Below are 21973 nucleotides of genomic sequence, written 5' to 3' on the forward strand. Positions count from 1 at the left end.
CTGCATAAAACATTCACACATCAAGAGGAATGTAATCAAATGCTAATGCTCTTCATTCTCTCTAACTTACGGGCTTAGACTCGTCGACTGCGGCTTTAAATAGTTTTCAGATGTACCAGAGTACCCACACCCACCCATCAGCCGTGCTATTGTCTCTCTGAAACTCATGAATTCTACACACTTAAACTCAGACCCACGGATACTGCAGGACTTACATATTTAGCTCAGACGATAACTTCATTTCTCTAACCGGAGCAAAGCTAGGTAGATATTTTTAAGTATTGCACAGGAATTAATCAGATAATTAAAGAACAGAGCGTCACTGTAGCATCCTATACCCTGCTGCTGCTAAATTCTTCAATCTAGTAGCTCAGAAAGTTCTAACCAGTGCTGCCAAACACAGAAAAATCACTAATATATAAACACAATCATTCTAATAAATTTTTAAAAGCCCCATATTATATAAAACTTACAATTTATAGATTTGAACTATTCTATGTGTTTAAAAACACGTTTTGTATATCTAGAAAAGTAATTTAATGTTACTCAAGCCTGGGTGGTGCAGCGGTAAACCACCTCCTTGTTTCTACACTCACTGTCCATTTTATCAGCTCCACTTACCAAATAGAAGCACTTTGTAGTTCTACAATAACTGACTGTAGTCCATCTGTTTCTCTGCATGCTTTGTTAGCCCCCTTTCATGCTGTTCTTCAAATGGTCAGGACCCCCACAGAGCAGGTATTATTGCTCAGTGTTAGTGTGTTGTGCTGGTATGAGTGGATCAGACACAGCAGTGCTGCTGGAGTTTTTAAACACCTCACTGTCACTGCTGGACTGAGAATAGTCCACCAACCAAAAATATCCAGCCAATATCCAAACGTCCTGTGACCACTGATGAAGGTCTAGAAGATGACCGACTCAAACAGCAGCAATAGATGAGCGATCGTCTCTGACTTTACGTCTTCAAGGTGGACCAACTAGGTAGGAGTGTCTAATAGAGTGGACAGTGAGTGGACACGGTATTTAAAAACTTCATCCTCCTACACCACTTTTTCTCCACTAAGTCTTGGTTGCTTTTACTTTAATCCTATTTGGGACCAACCCAAAGTCAAGTCAAGTCATATTTGTTTAGTGTTTTTTTTTACGGTGGACATTCTCTGACAGCAGATTTACAGATTCCAGGACCAAAAACCCCTGACAAGCAAGCACGACTCCCCAAATATTACAAGGAACGAAACATCAATAGGAACCAGACTCGACAGGACCTCTGTCCTCTATGGATGGCCTGGAGGATAACAGAGTTCATTAGAGTTAGAGGTCAATAAATAGTGGAAACAAGCAAACCACAGAGATTCAGGACAAACTCTGAGAGCACCTCATCAGAATGTAATAATACAAGGCTCTGACTCGGATCTGATTCCAGACCGGCCTGCGGGCACAACAAACCAAAAAGTCTCCACACACTTCAAAACAAAGATCTGCTACAGAACTCTAGGTGCGTCATAGCATACCAGCACTGCTGCGTCACAACTGACCCGTCTGTCTCTACATATCCTTTAATACAACCTGAGAAAATGAATCATTACTTAATCAGAGAGAGGAGAAAGATAAAATCCTCCGGGGAAAACAGCGTCCAGTTTGTAATTAGTACCGAAATCGCTGGATGATCCTCTCTAGAAACGGTGTCAGGACCCGATGTTAAAACGTATTAGAAGATCTGTACCTGTCCAAAAGTAGCCTGTCTGATCTCACAGACACCTTAAGATCCTGCAGTAAACTTTATCAGAAGAGTGGAGGCTGTTAGGGCTGCAAATATTGAGACAATATGACAAGACGGTTCTCCGTTTATGGAAACATTAAATTCTATTATTAAATAAAATGTGTCTGTGAATTGAAGAGGCAAATAAACACTGAAGTTGTAGCCTAGCAGATACTGGACTAGTAATCGAAAGGTTTGGATAAAAACATCCACTAAATGCAGACAATGTAAATGAAATGGTTAGGGTACCAAAGTAGTAATCAGAAGGTCGCTGGTTCAAGCCCCACCACTTGCCAGGTTGCCATTGTTGGGCCCCTAAGCAAGGCCCTTAACCCTCAAATGCTTAGACAGTATACTGTCACAGTACTGTAAGTCGCTTTGGATAAAAACGTCCACTAAATGCAGAAAATGGAAATGGAAATAAAAGCATCATCAGTACCGGACTGGACCAGATCATGTATTACAAAACAAAGAACAGACTGTAGTGTGCTGGATTAATCACTGCCGAGCAGGCTTTAACAAAAACAACAGCATATTGCCGGGCCCGAGTCTCGACTCTATTTTGTGTATAAACCATGAACAGCGCATCAGCTTCACCTCCGTCTCCGGTAATTAAACGCCGCATCCGAGTCCCAGATCTCATCTGGTCAGTCATGGGCGGCTCGGGACTTGATTAATTCATGTGGACACACTTGCAGTTTTGCCAGAGCGAGCCGAAAACAATCACAGCCCGTGCTTTACGACCGTGTGAAGGCTGAGGACCGGTCGGCCTGATCTCCGGTCACCATGGCTGTGAATTTAACATCCCGTCCACACATAATCCCAGGGACCGAGGCGCTGGTGTTAGCTTACTGAGGAATGAGCAAATATCCTCTGAGCAAATAATAAAAAGCTAAAGATGGGTCTTCACTGTGAGAGAGTTGGAGAAAGGGAGATGGTTCAGCCATCGGTCACTCCGGAATGGACATATTTTACACTCAAGTGTCTTAAAAAGCTGCCACACCAAGCTGGCATTGATAATGATAACCGACCAGTCCAACAGTGGCAGTAGTGGAGCTTAAACCAGCAACCTTCTGATTGCTAGTCCAGTACCTAAACCACTGAGCTACCACTGCTTGTAGAAAGTTTACAGGTGGCTGAACATGAGGTGGCACGGCAGTAAAATACGCTCAGCTCTGCCATCAACCGGCCAGGCGCCTACACAGATACACGACGTGGCTGCGTGTTAAATTTACATTCTCAGCATTTAGCAGACGCCTTTATCCAAAGTGACTTACAGTATACAGTCTGAGCAACTGAGGGTTAAGGGCCTTGTCCAAGGGCCCAACAGCAGCAACCTGGCAGTGGTGGGGCTTGAACCAGCGACTTTCTGATTACTACTTCCGTACCCTAACCATTTCATTTTCATTATCAGCATTTAGCCGACGCCTTTATCCAAAGCGACTTACAGTACTGTGATAGCATACTATCTAAGCAATTGAGGGTTAAGGGCCTTGTTCAAGGGCCCAACAGTGGCAACCTGGCAGTGGTGGGGCTTAAACCAGGCCACAACGGTCCTATAACCACTAGGCTACGGCTTGCCCCTAGTGTCAGTCATCATAGCAGCTGCAATTACGACCTCTGCTGGCTGATCGGCTCTCGTACGTGACTCTCCGTGCGCGATACGGTTCTCTATTATAGAAGTATGTGTGCAGAAACGGTACTTCGGTACACGGTTCTCTATATTAACCCGTCTAGTGCACTACACACATGTCGGAGGGGGCGTGCAACAGTTGCGACCCTCCTCGGTCAGGTTCTGAGGTCTGCAGCAGTCCAGAAGAGGAGATTTAGGATCAGGTGACTGGATACGACAATGTTAGGAGGAAAATTGAGGGATAAATAAAAAAACTGAGCATTTTATGTCGTCTGGCTAAATGCCGTTCGGGACCCAGAGGCATCACAGAAGTCAAAACCATCATCACATGAGGAAAAACGGAACACGGATCAGTCTTATTAATCACGCTTCGCTTGACGGTTGACGTCTGAGGGAGTATTTGGCACGATGCTCCTCCTGTCCTTCCATCATCTCTTCCTCCTGAGCCTACGTGTCTGTCCGAACTCCAAAAGAACCTGCAGTGTGTGTGTGTGTGTGTGTGTTATCTCCGGCTGGGATCTTCAGCACACACACACACCCTTTCCTGTCTGTCTGTCCTGGCTAAAACAAATGTGCACGGTAAACACAATCGACTGCGGTACGTCATGACCCATATACACACACACACACACACACACACACACACACACACACACACACACACACACGACACTCCACAAACTTTATCAAAGATCTTTTTACACCATGTGTGCCCCGGATACATCCCGAACAGCAGGACGAGCGCTCGCTGGTACGGAACTTCCCAACATCAGAAGCCCAAGTTGTATTATTACATGTACATCTTCGTTTAGCATTTAGGAGACGCTTTTATCCAAAGCGACTTATAGTACTGTGACAGTATTTTATCTAAGCAAGTGAGGGTTGAGGGCCTTGCTCAAGGGCCCAACAGTGGCAGCCTGGCAGTGGTGGGGCTTGAACCAGCAACCTTTGGAATACTAGTCCAGTACTTTGACCACTAGGCTACAACTGCCCCCAAAGAATATATGAGCTATATATGACAAATAAAGGTGTTTTATTCTATTCTATTTACCTCAAATTTGTTAAATGGCTAAGAAAAGGTTTTATACAACTAGAATTCCAATGTAAACATGTTTGTCTAACAAAATACTTCTGCAGTGCTAGGAAACAGCTCAAACACGCGGCTAGACGATTTCTAAATCCGACTAGACCTGGAGTGGTGAAGTCGTTTATACTGATCATAAATCCAGTGATCACAGATCTGTTCAAATACAGAATTACATGAAATCAACACATTATTAAAGTTTGTGTCACTGTACACATATCGTTAGTGGGTAATGACGAGGTCTGACTGGGCTGCTACACTATAAACGGACATCTCTTTATACCACGCGTGCCCCGAACACATCCCGAACATCAGAACCCCGGCGCTCTCTTTCCCGAGCCCGACGTATCAGCACTGCTGGGAACTACGTACGTAATTTCTCCCTGCACACGTCTCCACTTACTTCCCTGCTCGGTCCGGTGAAATAAGCCGATCACGTTACACAACACGGGTAAAAATATCTACGCCGGATCCGATGTCCACCTCAGACGTGCTAACGACTAAAAGTCTGATGTATATTAGACACCATCCACGACCGGCTGAAAGGTTCCGGTTACGGAAATATGGATTAAAGTTCGGACGAAGGTCGAAAGTACCGCATTCAGACCGAAGCTCTGATACCGAGGTGAAACTAAATGAAGCGATTCTGCTTCTCTGATGTGTCTGTAAGGCCTGGCACAACAGACAGCAAAAAATAAACATTTCAGTTTGTAGTTTCCTTCTTCCTAAATCTACGTGTATGAGCATTAAACTGTTCTTCCTTAATGAGATCGTTTTAATGCCCAACACGCTATGCTGGACCTTCATGTTCACAAGTCACAAAATACGAGTCCGGGTCAAGTCACGAGTCTTTAGGCTAGAGTCCGAGTCACGTCACGAGTCTTAAGGCTAGAGTCAGAGTCACGTCACGAGTCTTAAGGCTAGAGTCCGAGTCACGTCACGAGTCTTAAGGCTAGAGTCAGAGTCAAGTCACGAGTCTTAAGGCTAGAGTCCGAGTCAAGTCACGAGTCTTAAGGCTAGAGTCCGAGTCACGTCACGAGTCTTAAGGCTAGAGTCAGAGTCACGTCACGAGTCTTAAGGCTAGAGTCAGAGTCACGTCACGAGTCTTAAGGCTAGAGTCCGAGTCAAGTCACGAGTCTTAAGGCTAGAGTCCGAGTCAAGTCACGAGTCTTAAGGCTAGAGTCCGAGTCAAGTCACGAGTCTTAAGGCTAGAGTCCGAGTCAAGTCACGAGTCAATATAATCTACACAAAACATATATTGGAAATGTAGCATAGAAATAAACCAATAATCTGTAAGATTAGCGAGTGTATTTAGCCGTTTTACTTTGTGCCTTTACTTTCCTCATCATTGTGCAAATGAATGTAATTCGGTAACAAGAAGGTTCCAGTTAAAAGCTTCAACTGATACGTTTTGTTTTCACTCGTGCTCGATAAATCACGGCACAGCGGCCAAAATCCAAAACACAGCAAAAATATCATAACCGCTGCTTACCTTAGCTTCTGTTCTTCCAGATGCTATTACATTTATAAGCGTGTGTCCCATAAGGAATAGAATCCGTTATTTTGTAAATGTGCTTATAATTAAAAACCTCCAAACTTTTCCCGGTCGTGAAGTAAAACACGAACTCGTTAGAAAGCCGATCAAGCGTTTCATTACCGCGTCATCTGTGTGACGCAAACTGAATAAATGCAAATAACAGCATTTCTTACTAACAATTACAATCAGAAGCTCTGATTGGTTGAGAAAGCGCTCTTTCAACCATTAGTGCCGATTCTGTAGGAGCCTCCATTCACACCAGTTGTTCCTGTGAAGTGCACTACGTGGGTGTTCCACCATTTTATGTGAGATTCCAATCCAAAGGTAACAAAAATGTTCGAATGAAGTGAACTTCAAACTGTGTAGGGAGTAGGGAGTGACGCTTCATCAATATGCCGGAAGCTGGCTGGAACATTTACCCATTATATATTTATAAATTGTCACACGTAACTAATGTTAACACATGCTGACGCTAGGGAAATTTTTTTGCGAGTCATGAGTCGAGTCTGAGTCATTTGAAACGAGTCCGAGTCGACTCGCAGACTCCACTCCCCATCTCTGATTTAAGAGTCACCACAGCAGATCTGTTCTACAACCAGAGCAGGCACAGTTTTGTATGCCAGATGCCCTTCCTGGCGCAACCCTCCTATTTCTATCCGAGCTTGGGACCAGCACTGAGAGCGCACTGACAAGCGTGCCCTCCCAAAGAGCCGCCCAACATCACTGTTGAAATTTGTGGGAGAACATGTTAATTTACGATAGAAGTATTGGCTAGACAAAACATGGAACAATGTAGCGGTGAAGTCGTTGTCTATCTATCACTTGGTTGTTTACAGAATATCACTACTGGTTAATGACATGGCCTGACTGGGCTGCTGTGTGCCGTAGCGCTTCATAATCCCGCTGTAAACGGCGGGCAAGTCAAAGCACATGAAAACATCTGCGGCCGCCACACGAGGAACAAAGCAACCACATCACAGAAACGTTTCACTACAGAAAGGCCGCGAACACACAGATGTCTGATTGAGGCGAGTGTTTAGTCCCAAGACATGAATCCTAGTGTTATAGTTTGCATAGTAAAATGTGCACTGGTACCTGACATCCAAAATTTGCCTTCAAAACAAGGTAAACATGGTACGATGTAAATAACCGAACCTGGTCACTTATGTTCACGTGAAGGTCGAGCAGAGTCACGTGATTATCAAACACGAGCATTAATCTATAAACTATAGATGGATGTTTTAATTCACCGTGTAAAAATTGGCATTAATTTCCACACCAGCCGTTCGAGCGCCTGCATGGACGTAATTGATTAACGGCAGTTAATTGGTACACACGCTTGTCAGTGCGCTCACAGTGCTGGTCCCAAGCCGGGATAGAAATAAAAGCATTGCATCAGGAAGGGCGTCCGGGCCCTGGTATGCGGACCTGACCCACTGAGGCGACTCCTAATATAAGATGTTAATAAATAACCAGTTAACTGATAAGCCACAAAGATAAACAACATCACTCGATGAATGCTGTCGGGCTAAAACTGCATTTAGCAGATGCTTTTATCCAATCGACTTACAGTACTGTGACAGCATACTGTCGAAGCAATTGAGGGTTAGGGGCCTTGCTCAGGGGCCCAACAGTGGCAAACAGGCAGTGATGGGGCATAAACAAGCAACCTTTCAACTACTACTCCAGTACCCTACCCACTAGGTTACAACTGCTCGATGCAAACTGCACATATACATTTATGTCCTTGTATCCTAATAATATAATATGAGCAACTGAGGGTTAAGGGCCGTGCTCAGGGGCCCAACAGTGGCAACATGGCAGTGGTGGGGCTTAAACCAGCAACCTTTCGATTACTACTCCAGTACTTTAACCACTAAGCTACATCTGATAAATGTCATTTATCAGACACTTTTACCATACTAATACAGTTCAAGCAACTGAGGGTTAAGGGCCTTGCCCGGGGGCCAAACAGTGGCAACCTGGCAGTGGTGGGACTTGAACCAGCAACTTTCTGATCAGTATTCCAGTACCTTAACCACCTACAGTAGGTGTGCAAACCCATATAGAGAAAATGTGCAAATGTATTCTAATCTAAACCATTTTTTTAATGTAATGCTTTTATATTATACATTAAAATCACAAACAGGAGCCTGACATGCTAAAATGCACATGTGAAGCTGTGTAGTTTTTTTATTATTTTATTTTTACAAAGCTGATGTGTATTATTATTATTATTATTATTATGTTTTGTTTTTTTACCTTACTATGGTACAGTCTTTAATCTAAGGCTTCACACTGAACTCCACAGAAATAAATCACTCTTGGAGACGTTTCGTCCGACGAACATCTTAACTCTGGTTCCACATCTGAAAAAACATCTGGAATCCAAACAAATCCAAAATGAGAACCATGTAGGGCAGGATGAAACCCAGCGAGGAACAATAAAAGCCGGAGACCAAAACTGGGACTCGTGGAGAGGAAGGGACGAGAGACATGGAGCAGACACTGGGTGAGAGAGAGAGCTCATAAAATGTGCATTGCAGACTGTCTCCAGTGTAGTCTGGGGGTAATGGGAGCAAGAGGAGCCTGGAGCACTGCGCACACACACACACACACACACACGACTCTCCGGCTCCTTCCCGATCTTTCAGCCACACACACACACACACACTTGGACAGACGGATTGGGACGTCGAACGGCACAGGAATCAATAAACGCGCCTGAGAGCTTGGTGAAGGTGAGGCGCTGCAGCGACAGCTTCAGACCTCTGTGTGTGTGTGTGTGTGTGTGTGAAGCTACAGCCCCCCCTGTGTTTCACTTCCTGCCCGCCTCTCCTCCCGAAGTCTCACAGACGGATGAATTCCACCCGATACGCGGCGGCTCCGATATATCGCACAAATACGAACGGAGAACTACGTTGACCAAGCCAAAAACGACGAAGTGAGCCACATGCTAAGCTCCCCCCCCCTCTCACTTTTAGTCTAGCTCTCTCACCCTAATGGAAAAGTAAAAGCTCGGACTTACTGGCATTTCAGTACGCGCGCACACACACACACACACACACTCTCCCGGGCTCCGGCTGCACTAATGAATTCTGGCGTTCAGATCCCGCCAGGTCCTGCCTCCCTCTCTTCCCCTTCCCCTCCCTCTCCCTTCCTCCGTCCCTCGGTCTCTCACTTTCTTTAAGCTCCACATTCTCTTTGCGAGCGAGAGACACTCATTAACACATAAAGAGAGAGAGAGAGAGAGAGGAGAGGGACTGACTCAAAATGAATCCGTACCTACACAAGACTTTGCGCGTCCCCGCTCCGACCCGACGCCGTGCCTGTGTGTGCGCAGCGCCGAGTCTGGCCCTAATGACAGACTCCGAAATCCGATCCCCCCCTCAGGTCCCTGCCAAGCAGCACTCCTCACCCACCCTGCCTCCCTCCCTCCCTCGCATTTTCTGTTCCTCCCCGCGCTCTCCTCGCGGCTCCCTCGCTCCCGGCCGATCCTCCGCTCTCGCATTGTTCCAGCGCCGCACAGCCAGCTGTTTCTGACAGCAAAATTACCGTGCGAGAGAACAAACGCCGGCCCGTTTCCATTCCCTCTCTCTCTTTTCTCTCTTTCTCTTTTTTTGCTCTCTCTCTCTCTCTCCGCTTACAGAGACGTTCGGGCTTCCGCAGACAAATTATACACTTTGTGTTGCTGGAAAAGGCAGCTGCAGGGTCTCTGCAAGAAAACACACTTACACACACACACACACACCAGACACATACAGTCAGAGATAGGTACACACACTCATACCTAGGGGGGCTTTAGTATCTCCAGTTAACCTGACTGCATGTCTTTGGACTGTGGGAGGAAACCCACACAGACACGGGGAGAACATGCAAACACCACACAGGAGTTTGGACCAAACCTCTACACCTGGGAATCAAACCAAGGACCTTCTTGCTGTGAGGCGACAGTGCTACCCACGGAGACACCGGTCCACCCATTCATCAAATATGCAAGGGGGAGGGAGGGGGTGCTGGAGCCTATCCCAGCTTTTCAATGGGCGCAAGGCACACAGTAACACCCTGGACGGGGCACCAGTCCATCGCAGGGCAGAAACACATACACACACACATTCACCAATAGGGCAATTCAGTGTCTCCAGTTAACTTGACTGCATGTTTTTGGACTGTGGGAGGAAACCGGAGCTCCTGGAGGAAACCCACACAGACATGGGGAGAACATGCAAACTTCGAACAGAAAGGACCTAGACCTTGAAGACGTTTGTTTAATCTTTGCTTAATTATGCAGCACTCATTAATTCAATGTATGTTTGACCGTCGTTTTATACTGGTCAGGGTCGCAGAGGGCCAGGCTTCCCCAGAATCATTAAGCGGATTGCAAAAACACACCCTGGACAGGATGCCAATCATTGTGGGCCTCGAATATCCACCACACTAAAACCCGTGTCTGTATGTAGACGCCCGACCGACCAATAGCACAGCCGTGACCCTGATGATACAGCTGAAACTGAATGACGCTGCACCCCTGTGTCATAGCGTATTTCTTGTTTACGTTTTGCTGCTTTTCCATCTTGTCATCATTTACCTCTCTGGATTACAGAACAACAGAATCATCGTTTCCACACGAGGTTTCGGGAGGCCGTGCGGCACGTCCTCTTCGTTCTCTGGGTCTCGTTAGCATGACAGGAAGTGAGACGGTCTGACCTAAACAGCTCAAATTATTCTGCCCGTGGCATCTCGGCCCTTTTCATCACGCAGGCTTTTCCTGAGACGACCATCAGCCCAGCGTGGCTCCTCGCTCGGGTCTAGACGGCTTTTATCAATGCTTAGCAACAGCTAATGCGTTTCCCAAGCCTGAACGGTCCGCAGTCCACGTCTACAAACCAAACCGCTCAGAGAGAGATGATTTTACAACTGATTGTAATATTGTGTAGGATTTTTCGCAGGGTACTACGTAACATAATCACTAGAATCATCATAATACACATGGTGGGTCTGTTTAAAAAAAACTGGAGACAGTAGTGGACCTTATATACCAACACAAAAAACATCGTTTAGTTTAGTTTAGGCACTAATTGTCAACACTATGACCCTATTTATACATGGACGTCAAGTATACAGGATTATATACATTAGATAAAATAGAGCCGGGTGCAGATTCCAGACCTGGTGGCTAATTTTAACACAACCGCCAGCAAGATGCACTATATGGACAAAAGTACTAGGACACCCCGTCTAATCACTGAATTCATGTGTTTCAGCCACTACAATAGCTAACAGGTGAATAAATCAATAATAAAAAGTGAATTATGTGTTTCCAACTTTAAATCAACAGTTTAGGGAAGGTCATTTCCCATTCCAGCTTGACTGCACCCCTGTGCACAAAGCAAGATCTATAAAGACATGAAGAACAGCTCTGACGTCAGCCCAACTTAACAGTTTTGGGATGAACTGGAACATCAAGTGAAGCTTTCTTGACCAACAAGAGTGCCCAGTCATACAAGTGCATCTTTGATGAGCACAGATTCCCACAGACATACTTCGTCTTGTTAGAAGCCTAGATGAAAAGATCACATAGCGGTCACTTGATTTTCATACAATTTGTTTTTGAAATGGGACGTCCAACATAGTCAGGTGTCCACATACTTTTGGCTATATAATGACCTTTAGCGTAGTTGGCTTATAGTTTCTGACAGTCGTGCCTCTGTAACCAGAGTGTAGGTCAGTATTCGGGGTTCAGTCTCCCTCCTGAATGCTCTTTGAGGAAGTCTGGAGAGCAGGAGAGGAGCCAGCGGTCCTGCTATCTGAGCGCTATCAGTCGACTACAGGACGTGACGGAGGCTAAAGAGCCCAGCGGGGCGCCACTCTTCAGACACTACCAGTCCAGCGTGGGGTAGAGTTATCTCCCCCCACACCCTCAGACACTGTCCAGACCTCACCACACCACGTACACTAGGACTAGACAGCATGAAAGTATTTAAATATGTAAATCAAATCAAATCCAATCAAAGGTCGGCTCGAGTTCAGAAGCCCACAGGCGACGAGCGATCGGCGGATTGGGTGACCAAAGGTCGCTGGCGACGTCAAATAAAACGGACCGTTCTTTTTGTTTTTATTTGTACAGCTTTGTTATAAGGTTTAGCTGATCTGTGACCGTCGTCTGTGTTCACTAGAATAAAAACTGGAGAATTTACACTACGGACATGTTACTCGCTCAATAATCGGATATCAGATCTGATCCAACAGTCCAGTTTTTTATTCCTTACCTTTATTTAACCAGGGAAGTCACATTGAGATCAAAAACCTCTTTTACAAGTGAGCCCTGGCCAAGAGAGCAGCATATAACACAAAATTACACAATCAACAACATAGGAAGGATATACGCACATGTATACACGTAACAAGAACAAGCATATGTATAAAGATTTCAGTCAAAGAGATGAACTGCTTCAATCTAAGGCAAAGTTTTAGGCCCGATTAGGCATTTAGCAGTGATTTTATCTAAAGTGACTTACAATCACCAGTTATTATATTGGGATGCTGTAATAATGGACTAGATGTCAAACTATCTGTTTACTTTCTCTAGGCTAATGTTGTCTTACTCTGTAATCATCACTATAAGTAGAGTAGCTGCCATGTAGGACTGGGCGTTATGACCATAAATTTGAATCACGATATTTTTTAAGGTTCTGACGGTTTGACGGTATATCACAGTATGTTTGTTTTGTATGACTGGGACTTTTTCTATGTCTATGGCTGATTCTACTGTCATAAGTACAGTAAAAGTGACACTAGTGACACTAAATATGATGGAATCAGGACACGTGAAACAGGTACAATAACCCTGAGCTCTCCATGAGCTGTACAACTTGACCACTGGTCTGTTGTAGAAAAGTGGACGACTTTATTTATCTACAGTTCCAGTTCACTTATAACGTTGGTTTAGCGACTGACCTGAAGTATTTTCACCCCGTAAGACAAACCTGGAATCCAGAGTTTTAATTATCGCTGTGAAAGCTTTATTCTCGACTGTCTATAGAGGAATCGGGTCCTTGCACATTCGTAATGTCGTTGTTTTAACGTGCATGGCTCGACAAACCGAGCAGTATATCGTGTTTTAGTCTGTTCTAAACTGCCCACACGCCTCATTTCTTTGGCAGGTTCTTTCGGTGCATATTTGGTCTCCCTCTCTTCATCCTCCATCTGTTTTTGTTTATTTTACTTCATCATATTGAGGAAACCTCTCTCTCCTGGCTACCTGGCTAACTCTGAGCTGTACCTAATCTGCACGCCGCTGCATAGCGCTTTTAGCGCCGAACAGTATTATATGATTTGCTGAGGAATCAAAGACAGAATACAAAATGTACCGTCAGCACTGCTGCCAAGTCTATATTACAAAACTAAAGTTGGAGGCTTGTACATCTGTACTTGCTTTATTTTCTGTATTAATGGATGCAGTAACAAAAATGGAGGTGTATTGACTACAGTGTGGAGGACTGTTTGGATATAAAATATGTAAATAATGTACAGTGGTCACTGTTTGTTTATATGCTTAAGTTTTATAATGTGAAAAGTTAATAAACATAATTTAAAATTAAGACAGGTTACCGACCAAGCAAACAAAGGTTTAGGGGCCCAACACTTCTTAGGCTTCAACCATTTAAAACCATTTAAAAGACCAGTATCGTTAATGCTGAGACACCTCTGGCCTGATACAGATAGTTGGCATTGTATTGGGACATACCCAAGTGCAATATGGTAGCTTTGCCATCTTTCCAACAGCGTCTCCAGTCCTGCTAACTCCAGTCTAGATATTTTATTTTTGGAGGGGATGGGGGTGTTTAAACATCCAACCAAACAATACCAACCAATAAACGAATGTGGCGATTCCTGTTCAGTCTCACTAACCAGGACATTCCTGTAACACGGTCTGTGAACATACCAGAACATCACAGGGCATCACAACTCGCCATGTTCATCTGTGATACAAGGCTTCATTCAGCGCAGACAAACCTGTCTAGACACATCCCTGTTATCAGCCACACACACACACATGCGGGTGTTGATCACAAAGCCAGACAACAGTTTATGGGAAAATGGCTCTGTGTAAACCCTCATGATGATCCAGCACACTTCAGAAGCTCTCCAAAGCGCAGAGGCACCGGTCTGTACGAACCGAGACAATAGCAGTCCAGTCACACACACACACACACACTTAGCAGCTGAAAAAAATACTTAGCAAAAGCTCTGCTGGGTCACAAATTGCAAACCAGGTACTAAATAGAGAGCACAACAAGCACCACCATACGATAGGTAGCGTATTTTGGGTCTGCATGCCTGAATTGGCACAGTTTTATGTTGGATGCCCTTCTTGATGCAACCCTCCTTATTTTTTCCAGGCTTGGGACCAGCACTGAGAACAAGTGCACCTCCCAATGGCTAGGCTGTTTCGGTCGACTGCTGTCCCCCACCTACCCCTCACCCTGGGCATAAAACAATCATGTCTGTGTATCTGTGTAGGTATGATTGACCAATGGCACCGTTGATACTCAAACCCCGGATCTCTGCAGTAGTGCGCTTGCGTATTTTACCTCTGCACGAGCCAAACGGTCAAATAAAATCAATTAAATTAAGAATAACAATAGGCATGTCCACCAGAAGCCCCTGACACCTCACCAAAATCTTTACAGCTCTCAAGTGAAAACATGGCAGACCCTGGTTAATGAGTTAAATACCAACTATAATGAAGGTGCCCACCACTATAGTCTGCCTCGTAACAACCAGAGTCAAGATTCAAATGCACAGAAAGCACATTAATAGCCATATAATTGTATAAGTAATTATAATATATAACATTTTATAATATTAATTAGATATTTGTATATTTTATTTAATGATGCGACACGCTATTACGCCGTTAGGCTATCTAAGCGCTGCCGTCGACCAGCCCGGTGTTTACACAGGCGTGACTGGCTATGTCTCAGGGGCAGGGATGGCAGACGTCCTGCGATGGATAGTGTTTTATGATTCCCACCGCAACCCTGACCAGGATGAATCGGTTAATCAAAATGAAATGAGTTTTACAGTATTAATAATACTGTACTGTATCACGGGCCAGTGATAGCTCAGTGGTTAAGGTACTGGACTAGTAAACAGAAGGTTGCCGGTTCAAGCCCCGCCACCACCAAGTTGCCACTGTTGGGTCCCTGAGCAAGGCCCTTAATCCTCAATTGCTCATTGTGTAAGTCGTTTTGGATAAAAGCGTCTGCTAAATGCTGAAAATGTAAATGTAATAATCAATAAAAATGAGTTTATTATTAAATTAGTCAAACAAAGGTCACACTAATGATATAAAGAAGTAGTTTCACTAGTCAGCGCACTATACTGATAAAAAAAAAAAAAACACTACTGCTGGATTTGCGTCCATATTTTTCCCTAATTATCAGATTCTTGAGGTTCACGTAAGCCCAGTAATCAGATTCAGCCCAGCATCCTGCTTCCACAAGCGTGGGATTCTCGTGTACGTTATGATCGTTTTTTCGCCTTCAAACCCATCACTAAAGCTGAGCAAACTGGGTGTGGACACGAGCGCTGTTTAACAGGGCTTAAATGGCAGGAGGCGATGACGGGCGATGACGAGCTCTGGCGGAGGCTGGGCGGTCGTGGATCAGACGTGATAACGACCAATTTACACGTCGACTATTCAGAAGAGCCATCTGCAAGCTCACAACCAGAGGGGCTGAAGCATGAGCGGCACAATCACCGAGGCAATTCAGACGTTTATTTATTCCGTGCATTATACACTATATGGACAAAAGTATTAGGACACCCCTTTAATTACTGAAATTATATGCTTCCAACTTTGCAGCAACACTTTAGGGAAGGCTGGTTCCCGTTTCAGCATGACTGCGCCCCCATACACAAAGCAAATCAAGTCAAAATTTCAGGTCAGATTAATTTATATAGCGTTTTTTTTACAATAGACATCATCTCAAAGCAACTTTACAGAATTCAGGACCGACAGACCAAAAAACCTCTGTCGAGCAAACCGAGGGAGACAGTGACATAGAAAACACCTTGAGAGGAACTGAAGAAACAAACGCCAGTGTTCGGCACAGATCCCTGACCTCAGTACCACTGAACAGCTCTGGAATGAACTGGAACATCAGTGGAGGCTTTCCTGACCAAAACCAAACACAAATCCCCACAGACATACTTCAAAACGGCTCGCTCTGTCTTAACAGCATTTGCCTTTGAAACGTGGTGTCCGACAAGCTCACGGTCAGGTCCAAATACTTTTTTCAAGTTGAGGGCCAAACAGTGGCAACCTGGCAGTGGTGGGGCTTGAACCAGCAACCTTTCTATTACTAGTCCAGTACCTTACCTGCTATGCTACAACTGCCCAAAGCAAATTGCACATATATATATTTATGTCATTTATCAGATGCTTTTATTCTAATAATACAATTCGAGCAACTGAGGGTTAAGGGTCAAGGGTCCAACAGTGGCAACTCGGTGAGGATGTGCCTGAACCAGCAACCTTCCTACCTTCTTCTTCATATATATGAACCCGTGTTCTGTTTGTAATTTGATCATACTGCACATCAACCCAGTATGAAGCTCCAACCCGTGTACTGGTGATTTGTTACCACAAAAATGACTCTCAGCTCATCAGACGTCGTCATCAAACCTTGCCATTCGTGTCATGTCTCACACCTCCAACACCAAATCATTCAGGCCTCGTCCCTGCAGCCGAGCAAATAAACTAGCACCTAATTAATGTTCCTGGCTCCTGCTCAAAGCCTCCAGCCAGGCCGTGGATGCATTAAAGAGCCGGTGATTAATCCCCGCTCTCGGTGTCTCTCACCCTGGCGTCGAGGTGCCGAATAATAGGTGATCAACAGTGTAAAGCCCCTCTTTCTGCTCCCACACCCGCTCTATTGTCATGCCCGGAGCTCAGCGTGAGGCTGATGGACGCCCGACGCCGACTGAAATCCGAACCTGCGCACCTGGCTGCATGACAAAGGATCTGCTAACCGAGTGAGAACGGTCTCCAAACATCAAAAACACTTTACACTCGCCCAGATCCAGCTCTCACAATCCAGACCCCAAAGAGGTTTGTGTAGAGGTCCAGTTTTATGAATGTACAGCCCAAAACATGTTATGTTTCATTCCCATCACCTACAAACCAGCAAAATGTAGAGAAAATTAACAGCCGACTATATTATTATTGCACTATATGGAGAAAAGTATTGGGACACCCTTTTAAATTTTGAATTTGTGTGTTTCAGCCAAAGAAGTTGCTATCAGATGTGATAAATCTATTATAGAAAGGAATGATACGCTTCCAAATTTACATGAATACTTTAGGGAAGGCCCTTTCCTGTTCCAGCATGACTATACCCCTGTGCACAAAGCAAGCTCTATAAAGACATGAAGAAAAAATTCTGACCTCAACAGCTTCGGAATGAACTGGAACATCAACTGACGTTTTTTGGCCAACTTTCTTGACTGTACACAAATTCCCACAGACATGCTTCAAAGTGGCAGTTTTAATATCTGCTTTAATACCATCTATTTTTCACGTAGGATGCCTGACCAGCTCATGGTTAGGTGCCCATATATCGTAACTTAATGATATGAATACAGTTCATGCCACAATGGTCAGTTTGCACTTCCTCTCCTACCTGTTCTATCTAGTTCTGACCAGCAACATGTTAACCAAACTGCCACCCTTCTCTGAACTGCCTGGGTGTCTGAAACTGTACGTAATGCTTAAATACAGCTTTAAAAGCAAACTCTTACATGGAGCTAGTGGGTTTGAATCCAGGCTCTGCTACGAAGCCACTGTTGGACCCTTGAGCAAAGTCCTTAACCCTGTCTGCTCCAGTACAATAGCTGACCCTGAACTCTGACCCCAGGTTACAAACAAGCTGGGGTATACAGAAAAGCATTACATATGTATCTATGGTAAATAGAGACCAGTAAACTACCATATATTAACAGGCACTTCTGGATCTATCAGGTCAAGCTTAAATTCATACACAGTATACATACATTCACTGTGTAACATATCAGAATAAACCTTTCTAAGTATACAGCTTAATAATTAAATACTTGTCCAACACCACTAATGCATAATTAAAACAATATAGATAATAAACCTGTTTAAACGATAGAAATAAAACATATCAGACTGTGCTATCAATTTGTGCAGGAATGAGAAGTTTAAAACCGATAATACACAAGTATAGAACTATAACAAATATACACTATATGACCAAAAGTATTTGGACAGCTGATCATGAGCTTGTTGAAAATCCTTTCAGCTATAACACACTTTTTCCAATAGTTGTGGCCATATATATATATATATATATATATATATCACACAAAAACAAACGTTTAAGAGCTAAAGAAAATAAAGAAAGAACAGAAGTCCAGCACAATAACACAAAACGTAACTGATAAATACATCAGTCTAAGCAGCAGATCAAGCCCTGATCTAATGTATATATAAGCAAATACGTAAAGATACACATGTGATGTGCATTCTGTCTAGACACAACAACAGACCACTGTAATTAACCAAATACATGACGAGCATTCATGCAAATGCAAAGAAATAGTGATGACTTGCAGGACTGGTTCTTGTTTATCGTGTTTATATTATGTGCGTTCTGTACAAAATGCAATGTCTGGAACACAGCAGACTAAGCTCACAACTGGTGTAAATGTGTAAAGGTGTAAAAAACGAGCATTTAATGAACAGCACTAATAATAAATAAATGTTTACCAGGAATGACCGGCACTTTGTACCGTGCGCCCGCACCAATGATAAAAGAACGATCCGGTAATCAGTAAAGCTCTTACCGCGCTCCTGTTCCACTCCAATCCAGTCAAGTGCTTCCAAAATTCGTCCACCGCTTTATTCTCGACTGCAGTTCCGTCCTCCGAGCCGAACACGGAGCTCCAGCGGCGCCTCCGCAGTGTGGAGCGTCTCCGAGAAAACTGCCCAAAAGTATCCAGATCCGGTTACGCACCGCCGGCCCGGCGCTCCCATCAACTTTCCGCACCCGGACAAACAGCGCTGGTTTAGGGGTTACAGATCCGCAAACACCGCCGCCATTACACGAGCAGAAGTGTGGAGGAGTCTCAGGAAATAGTCTGGTAGTAATTACAGCTCCATTCAGACGCGCAGCAGCTTTTCCTGTGCTCACATTCCCACACAACCGCGTCTGTCTCTTCCACACCCGCAAACTCTCTAACCACGCCCCTGTGCTGGGATTGGCTGGCAGTCTCACAAGCGCGTCCTCCTATTGGCCACGGTGAAGCCGTGAGGAAGATTGCATACTGCACCAGCACGTACTACATACTGCACCAGCACGTACTGCATACTACATACTGCACCAGCACGTACTGCATACTGCATACTACATACTGCACCAGCACATACTGCATACTACATACTGCACCAGCAAGTACTGCATACTACATACTGCACCAGCACATACTGCATACTATATACTACATACTGCACCAGCACATACTGCATACTATATAATACATACTGCACCAGCACATACTGCATACTATATAATACATACTGCACCAGCACATACTGCATACTATATAATACATACTGCACCAGCACATACTGCATACTATATAATACATACTGCACCAGCACATACTGCATACTATATAATACATACTGCACCAGCACATACTGCATGCTATATACTACATACTGCACCAGCACATACTGCATACTATATAATACATACTGCACCAGCACATACTGCAAAAACTCGTTCCGCATACTACATGTGCCAGCAATTACTGCATGCTACATTCTGCACAGACACCGTGTACTGCATGCTGCATCAGCACATACTGCATACTAGGATATAACCCATACTACATACTGCACCAACACGCACTGAATACTATATACCAAACAAACACGTACTGCATACTAGATACTACACCAGCATGTACTGCATACACATACTGCATGCGCCAGCAATTACTGCATATTACATTCTGCACAGACACTGTGTACTGCAAACTGTATCAGCACATACTGCATACTAGGATATAACCCATACTACATACTGCACCAACACGTACTGAATACTATATACTAAACAAACACGTACTGCATACTAGATACTACACCAGCATGTATTGCATACACGTACTGCATGCGCCAGCAATTACTGCATATTACATTCTGCACAGACACCGTGTACTGCATGCTGCATCAGCACATACTGCATACTAGGATATAACCCATACTACATACTGCACCAACACGTACTGCATACTATATACTAAACAAACACGTACTGCATACTAGATACTACACCAGCATGTACTACATACTGAACAAACACGTACTGCATACTATATACTGTACCAGCACATACTGCATACTGAACAAACACATACTGCATACTACATACTGTACCAGCACATACTGCATACTGAACAAACACGTACTGCATACTACATACTGTACCAGCACATACTGCATACTACATACTGAACAAACACGTACTACATACTACACCAGCACATACTGCATACTACATACTACATCAGCACGTATTGCCTACTACATGTTGCATACTACTCCACCAGTAACACATACCACATACTGGACACTTATTGAATACTACATACTGCATAAACTATACCAACACATGCTGTCTACTGCACAACACATACTACATACTACACAAACACAGTGTATACTGCATCTTACACCAGGATATAATGCAAACTACATGCTGCACCAGCATATGCTGCATACTGCATACTACACCAGGACATAACACATACTACATGCTGCATACTGCATAAACTATACCAGCACATGTTGTATACTGCATAAAGCATTATACATACTGCACAAACACCTACTGCTTACTGCATACTACACCAGGATATAACATGTACTACATACTGGACAAGTACATGCTGTATACTGTATAACACATACTACATACTACAACAGGATATAATGCCTCTATAATACAGCCTTGGTTATTTACATTATATCATTTAAATTGTCGTGAGTATTCAGCTCATTTCTTGTTTCTTGTATTTTATTACATTGATGTAACATTACTGTTAGTTTACTTTTGCTGGTTTCTCTTCTCTATCCACAAATTAGTAAATATTTTTGGGTGTGGAATTACTCAAGCTGTGTTTATGTTCGATAGATGAGCCTTACATATTAAATAATGTATTTTCTAGTTCACTTTATATTTGATACATTGACATATACAAACGCTGAACTCCAAGGCTGCTACTAAGAAATCTGCATGAATATAAGCCGTGTATTGTTTATTATTCTTCCCCCTCTCAGTCTTTCACATCCACAAGAAAGAAAATTGAAGTTTCTGGATCAATTTGCAACCCACGGTCAGAATGTTATTGGCTTTTCTTGGCTGCATTATTTTCTGCTCTTGCTGATAAACAAAAGGCAGTGACTCAGGTGAGATGGTTCATGAAGATTTCTACACACTGTGCTGCGGTCCTCTTTCTCTGCTCCTGTAAACATATCAGCGTAACAGTTTTCTGCTCTCAGCTTTACAGAAAAGATCTGGCCGGTTCTGACCGGACCGGCCGTGAAGAGTTCCAGGAAAGTGAATCGGGGCCGCGCGGTTATTCGAGCCTCCCTTCGGGTGAGGAAGAAAGGCCGATTGATACCACAGGGGAAGAGAAGGTGACTGCAGAGATCATATCGATACCACTCACATGCTCCTCTCTCACTCCGGCTTTTACGCCAATACAATTGTGGCCAGCGTGGGATCACATTTTGTTCCAAGCATTTAGACACACAATTGATTAGGTTTATAAAAAGTGTGTGTTATCGCAGGCCTGCTCGGGAAGTGTTGCATATTTCAGGCCTTTTCTCACTACGGCAGTTTAATCTTTGGTTGACCA

At 44.0% G+C, this 21973-nt stretch overlaps 1 protein-coding gene across 2 annotated transcripts in view; it reads right to left on the minus strand.

The window, feature by feature from the left end:
- LOC134324442 (activin receptor type-1-like) overlaps positions 1 to 19221 on the minus strand; it is a 51474-nt gene extending 32253 nt beyond the window's left edge. Inside the window, exon 1 of one of the 2 annotated variants that reach the window (XM_063006291.1) lies at positions 18890 to 19221. The gene's annotated coding sequence lies outside the window, so the exon portion shown is untranslated. Of the gene's footprint in view, positions 1 to 8275; positions 8321 to 18889 lie in introns of those variants that run through there. The other variant, XM_063006292.1, reaches the window with a different exon arrangement.
- Positions 19222 to 21973: the final 2752 nt, after the last annotated feature.

Source organism: Trichomycterus rosablanca, chromosome 12, assembly GCF_030014385.1.
Source record: "Trichomycterus rosablanca isolate fTriRos1 chromosome 12, fTriRos1.hap1, whole genome shotgun sequence".
Taxonomy (NCBI): domain Eukaryota; kingdom Metazoa; phylum Chordata; class Actinopteri; order Siluriformes; family Trichomycteridae; genus Trichomycterus; species Trichomycterus rosablanca.